Source organism: Acanthochromis polyacanthus, chromosome 1, assembly GCF_021347895.1.
Source record: "Acanthochromis polyacanthus isolate Apoly-LR-REF ecotype Palm Island chromosome 1, KAUST_Apoly_ChrSc, whole genome shotgun sequence".
Lineage (NCBI taxonomy): Eukaryota > Metazoa > Chordata > Actinopteri > Pomacentridae > Acanthochromis > Acanthochromis polyacanthus.
The window spans coordinates 35,934,124-35,941,108 of record NC_067113.1 but is presented as its reverse complement, the minus strand read 5'-3'; the positions used below and the strand labels follow the sequence as shown (position 1 = coordinate 35,941,108).

At 37.7% G+C, this 6,985-nt stretch overlaps 1 long non-coding RNA gene across 1 annotated transcript; it reads left to right on the top strand.

Annotated features, from left to right (window-relative positions):
- The first annotated feature begins 3,200 nt into the window (after positions 1 to 3,200).
- On the top strand, positions 3,201 to 5,638 carry LOC127531323 (uncharacterized). The gene is made up of 3 exons (XR_007939133.1): positions 3,201 to 3,301; positions 5,464 to 5,505; positions 5,597 to 5,638. It is a non-coding gene; the product is annotated as an uncharacterized LOC127531323 (long non-coding RNA).
- The last annotated feature ends 1,347 nt before the right edge of the window (positions 5,639 to 6,985 follow it).

Here is a 6,985-nt window from a genome sequence, read left to right as displayed (position 1 = left end):
TATTACTGGACGACCAGATGACTTCCTTTCTCACTTCTGAGGTGTTTTCAGGCTTCCTGAGTCTTTTCCGTCTCTTCTTGTTTTTCAGCTTCAGGCAGCAGCTCGGTGGGAGATCAGCGTCTGTACACAGATCACATTCCTGCTCTGGACGCCCATCTGATAACAGATTCACAAAGAAGCTGGACATCTGCTCAGAGTCTCCATTATGAGGCCTGAGCAGGTTACATAAAGGTAATAACATCACGTCAGCCCATGAAAACACAGCTAACATCCTTTAAGCTAATAATAACTACAGCTAACCCTTTGCCTACTGTGATGGTTCCAGATACTAAACTTGGAGGTGAGATTTTTTTAGCTTCTGCACATCAGCAGAACTTTTTGAAACTAAATTTGTACCAAAAATACCCTTTGTTGTTGGTTAATTTTACAAAGTGAAGTGTTGTCCATCATTACATGGATAATTCCAGAATGTGTAGCGCAAAGATATGTCCTCTCTTCTATTTTCCATCTTTTCATCCATTGTCAGTCTTGATTGAATGTCTCTCTCTACCTCATATTATCAGGATCAGACTCATTCTTTGGACTGTTTTCCATCAGTGGTCAGCAGTAACAGCTAGCTAAATATCTAGCTTCTACTGCAGAGAGAAAGATCACATTAGCATGGATTAGAGTAGGGTTAGCAACAACACAGAAAACATGGAATAAAAATGATGCCATCGATGTGGAAGCTAAGCCAATCCATACCTATTATTGATCAATGTGGAGCAGAAACCTAAGAAAGAGAAGGTTTAATTTTCAAATGTTTTGAAGCACAAAGGTCCTCCAGTTCTGGAATGATCCATAATATCAGAGTTTTAAAAGCTTCTGTTCTTTAGCACTGATTATCCAGCGACTGTGTGATTGTGTTGTTGAATCTTTTCATCACAGATCTGAGCCCTAATTTATGAAAACATTCACAACTAAAACTGTCCAAGTGAACCAGGTCTCATGTTTTTCTGGAGAAGTGAACACGTCACCTCAGATCTGGCTTAAATCTGAACTGCAGACTAACTTTTGTCCAACAGGTGACAGGACTCGTGAAAACAAAGTCCAGTTTTACTCTTTTTCTTTATGAACTTTGAAGGTTCTATACCTATGAAACGCTCACGGGGCCAAGAAAAGGGAGTTTCATTTTGTGGAACAAAAACCAAAAGTTGTAAAATTCAGCAGCAGCATCTTTTCCCAGAAACAGAGTTTGAACGATAAATGATGACTTTCTGCTGTGTGACCTCATGAATCCAGTTTAACTCCTGCAGCCGATCATCTGAGGTTCATCTGTGTTGTGGAGGACACAGAATATTCTAAAGAGCGACTGTTTCTAATAACGGCGACTCGTTCTGGTCTCTGGGTGCAGGAAGCAGCCGGATGAATCCACGCTGCTCTGAAATAACAGAGGTCTGCTTTCGTTACACAACAGCAGCAGCAGGACAACGTTGAGATGCTGCTGATCCTGAGAGCTGTTTAGACTGAAGCTTCCACCAGAAGCAGAGCAACTTCTGATCATCAGCAGAACCTGAACCTGAACTGGACTCAGATCTGCTTTGATTTGTTGGCCTGAGCTTCTCGTCTACATTCTTCGGCTAAATTCCTCCTCAGACTTTTTCTTCGCCCTTCTCATGTTACCGTCGGCGTGCTGGGAGTCGGCCAGGCTGAATTCCTGCTCTGTTACCTGCACAGGTGACAAAAGGCTCCGCCCACAATTCCACAATAACCAGAGCCAGCAGACAAACTTCAGTCTGGATTATTTTAGTCTCATTTTGGCCTCATTTTTACGAGAAATCTTGAACATGAGTCATGATCAGGATCCATTTCATCAGCGCTTCAGAGAAAATTAACTCCAGAGCAAAGTGCATTTTCTCTCCAACACTGATATCAATCAAATCAGCAGTGAGTGTAATCAGTAAAGTATCAATCACAACAAGTCATAGAAATGTTTTCAGTGTGGAGAAATGTGCACATTAGTTGTCAGAGAGTAGCAAGTCATTTCTGAATACAAAACTGTTGAAATTTCAGCTTGTATAATGTGAATATTTTCTGGTTTCTTTCCTCTGTGACAGAAAACTGAAGAGATCTTTGGACAAAACAAGACATTTGATGAAACTCTGATCCACATTTTTCATCATTTTAGACCAAATATCTGATTAATTAATCCAGAAAATATTCAACAATAAAGATAATTGTTCATTAAAGTCCTGGTCTAGAGAAGCTACAATAACAAAAACTCAAAATATCCATCCATCCATCCATCCTCTATACACCTCTTTATCCTCACTAGGGTCATGGGGGGTGCTGGAGTCTATCCCAGCTAACTCGGGTGAAGGCAGGGGACACCCTGGACAGGTCACCAGTCTGTCACAGGGCTACATATACAGACACACAATCACACTCACATTCACACCTACGGACAATTTAGAGTAACCAATTAACCTCAGCATGTTTTTGGACTGTGGGAGGAAGCCGGAGTACCCGGAGAAAACCCACGCATGCTCAGGGAGAACATGCAACTCAAAATATGTTAGTCATTTTAATTTTCAATATTTAATGAGGACGATGAGACACAGATAGTAAAACCAAAGCTACTGGATGAATAAATAAAGTCAGCATGGATCAGAAACAGAGAACAGAGCAGGTTGGTGGAGCTCCATCAGCATGGAGGAACATCTATTACTGATGGTGAGCAGAGACTTAAAAGTGGACTAAAAACATCCCAAATTAATGTAATTGTGTATAATGAGAGAAATTAAATTGTTAATCAGCTTTTTTGTTTTCTAGCTGTATTTAATATTCCAGGTAAATTGTGATGCTTTAATGTTGATTAAACTTTCCTGTGAATGTGATGTTTGATGAACATTGCAGTGAAAAAACAGAAGAGATTCCTGAGAAAACAACTGATGTGAACTAATACTGGTTAATAATCTGATAAATAGTTTAGTTTTTCTACTCCTCTGGTTGTATTTTCTGTATTTCTGGTTTTATTCTGATCTTTTCTTGTGAATCTGTGACTCACATGTTTAACTTCATTTTAAACTCAGAACTGAAGGTTTTCACTTCTTTTTTCTTTCAGGTCCACCAGAAGCTCCTCCCACCCAGTGATGTCACCACTGTAAGGCGTGTGTGTGTGGTGTATGTGTGTGTGTGTGTGTGAGCTTATTTAAAGGGCTGCCTCTCTCTCTCCGGGCGTTCGACACCAGCTCAGCATCAGCTGCTTCTTCAGGAATAAAAACTGAAGCGTTTCCGCGGTAACTGAGCAGTTAATCAGACAGTAAGTAACCAGCTGGTAGAGATCACTAACCCGACTGCTGCTCTGGTGGCTTTAGAAGGTTTAAACCTGCTTTAAATGTTGTTGACTGATGAAGGTTAACTAGTTCACTAACTCATCCTCACCCTGCTGACTAGTGCACTGACTAGTAGTTTAACATGTTTACTGACTGTTTACTGCTTCACTTTTTTGTCTGTTGCTTGTTTTACTGTGTTGTTAAGAGTTTTAGTGAGTGAAGGATTTGCTAGTTGATTAAACTAGTCTGCTCAGTATTTGTTTAATGGATCTTTTTGACTAGTTCCTGTTTGGTTTATCCACTAGTTGACAGTGTATAGCTGGTTTACTTGTAAATCTTTACTAGTTAACCTATTTTCACTGTTTACTGACTGGTTTATTAGACTGGTTTCTGCACTGATAACTAGTTCACTGAGTCTTTCCTGTTAACTGACCATTTTAACTAGTTATTGCCTGGTTTGTTCATTTACTGACCAATTTTAGCTAGTTTGCCAGTCAGTCTCTACCAGTACTGACTGACTGGTTTTCCTGCTGGTTAACTTATTTGCCAGCTGGTTGGGTAACTGGTTAAAAGTTTAACTGATTGATCTTTTTAATTAGTTCCTGCCTGGTTTACCCACTAGTTGAGTGTTTACAGCTGATTTACCAGCCAGTCTTTACTTGTTGACTGGTCCTGTTTTCCTGTTTACTGGCTGGTTTGGTTAACTTATTTGCTGGCTCTGGTTGGGTAATTGCTTTAATACTTTTTAAACCCACTGGTTGAGTGATCTGCTGGTTCTAGTTGGGTAGCTAGTTTAAAACTTTGGTGACCTGTCTCAGACTGTTTATTTTTATGTTGTGGTTGTTAACTAGTTTACTAAAAGGTTAACTGGTTTTCTTACTGGCCAGTAATTGGTCGACTGGTTTATATTGTTTGCTGAATAAGTATTTCCTTGAAGTTTATTGATAGTTTTAATAATTGATAACTTCACCAGTCCGCTCAGTCTTAGCTGGTTCCTCTGTTTACTAATTATAGAACTAGTTAACTGGTCTGATGATCTAAATGTTCAGTCATTTCCTGACTAACTGAAATGCTTAGTTAGTTGTGTTTTTTTTTCTTTAGTGTTTTCACTGGCTGCTGAAGAGTTAACTGGTAAACTCAGTCTTTGTTTGTTGACTGGACTTGTTAAACTGTTTACTGCTGATTGCTCAGCTGGTTTTCTGGTCTGGTAACTAGTTAACTTCCTTGCTGAACTGTTTAGTTACAGTTTGCTTTAACTTTATTCTTGATTGTCGACTGGTTTGTTGTTTAGACTAGTTGTGTACGGTCTGTTTCTTACCCTGACTGGTTTAAATGTGGTGTTTGCTGGCTGAGATCAGTTAACTAGTTTAACCATTGACTAACAGTTTATGGGTAACCGGTTTACTGCTTTTGATAATGATTAATTAAATCTAGTCATTCTTAACTGACTCACCATGTTTAATTGTTAACTGTCTGGTTACCCAACGGACAGGTAGTTGGATCATCAGCTGGTTTTGCAAACTAGCAGGTTTACAAACTAATGTTTAACTTTCTGGTGGTTGTATAATGAATATAAATATTGGCTAATTTAGTGACCAGTGTTAGTTTACGTCTTATTTACTCATTTAGTCACTGATTTACTGACTGGTTTACTACCTGATAACTAGTTTACTGTCCTGGTTATTTGTTTTTTGTACATTATTTCCTTTTTTAATGTTTACTGTACAGTTTAACTTATATATAAACCGGTTTACAGACTTTACTAGTTAACTGCCTCATTTAGATGTTTGCTGCACAGACTGACTGTTTAATGGTAATCTAGTGTAAATATTATTTTCTAATTGACTCTCTCCTTTACCTGGTGAGCTGGCTGGTTTATCAGTTGATTATTAGTATAAACTGACTAAACTAGTCTCCGCAGTCTTTGCTTGTTGGCTGAAAATATTTTATTTTTACTACCTAATTCCCTGGTTAATGACTTCCCATTGTCTTCTCAGTCTTTACTAGCTGGTCTAAATGTTTACTGACTGGTTTACTAACTAATCTAAATACTGTTGTCTCAGTGGCTGGATTACTGGCTTTTTAAAGTTAAATCCTTGGTCTGGTGTCGGACAATTTCAACAATAAAAGCAAATTTTATTTGTTTCAGGAGCAGAAATGTGTCAACAGTCCGTCCTTCTGCCTCTGACGGGTAAATTATAAACTCTACTCTGGTTTCACAGCTTGGTTTCTTTATTGCACAGATTACAGGTTAACGTTATTTTGTTCTTTTTGTTCTTCAGGCGTTTTCTTCCTGATCTCCTCAGTGTTTGGCTCAACGTCAGGTGAGTCCTGAAAGATAGTTTCCTTCCTACAAAACTAAAACCACAGATCATGCTGTATAAATAACAGATAATACTTCAGGACTGAATCCGTCTCTAACAGCGCCACCTGGAGGCTGAACTGTGAGTTACAGGATAAAACAACACTCAGTTCTTCAATATGATGTGGAAGAAATCTCTACCGAGGCTCATTTCTTAACACTGAAAGAAGTGCACCAGTGATAAAAGGATAGTTTCCTCCTCTGTCCTCAGCACAGATTCACTTTAGCACCAGTAACTTCAGTAAAGTTTCACAGCTAAATGACATAAAAAAGACGATTGTTAACTGAACCTTAAGAAATGAGACTTTATAAATCTTATTACACAAAAGCCAAAAATCTAAATGTATTGATTTAATATTTTAGAAAATTTGCTCATTTTTTGCAATTTCTAGAAAGAAGGTGGAGAATCAAAGTTAGCCTGAAATAAACCAGAATATTTCATTAAAACGTAAAGGGTTTGTCTGTGGACAGCAGGAATGCTATCAGGAAAACGAGTGGAGTTGTTGACACAGTTTGTAGTTTTTTTTTCTATTTAGCATTGAAATAAAGCAACAGACACAACTAAAAACCTACAAATCTGAACCAACACGTAATTCACGCATGAACTCTGTAGATTTAGTCCAAAAGTTAAAAAGAAAAAACTGTAAAAACGATACAAACAGCAGACAGAAAAATAAAATAAAGCTCAGATTGTGAAAGAATTCAGCGTCTTACAAATAAACTGATTTACTGACACATTTACAGGAAAATCTTCAGAAAATCTCCAAACTTTCTCCACATTTTCTCTGATATTAAAAACTGAGCCGGTCCATCAGTAAATGACTTAAATCCATTTATCTGATCAGTGATGAATAATATTTCATATCATGGCAGCAGACAGATTCATGTTATTTTGGAGGAAGAGAAGCTGAAGAATGAAACAGGATGGTGTAATAAATCAGAAGAACAGAAGCTGTGATGATCCAGAAACTTTCTCTTCTGTTGCCTTTGAGTCTGAATCCTAAAATAAAAAGTGATGGAAGCCGCAGATGATCTTGTTCGTTTTTCCGCTGATTCACTAAAAGCTCATCAGGCAGTCGCTGCTGATGACAGCGTTACCGCGGCAACAAGGTTGTTTATCCTCAGTTTTAATGGTTTTTACTGTCTTCAATGACTCAAATATCAACAACATTATTATGAATGACCACAAACTGATCTTTGTTTTTTGTTTATTCTATTGTCCCTTTTCTTTTAATTATAACAAAATTAGAATTAAATATATATTTTGTTTATTTCATTACTAGATCTTTATTTTAATATTTTTCCTTTT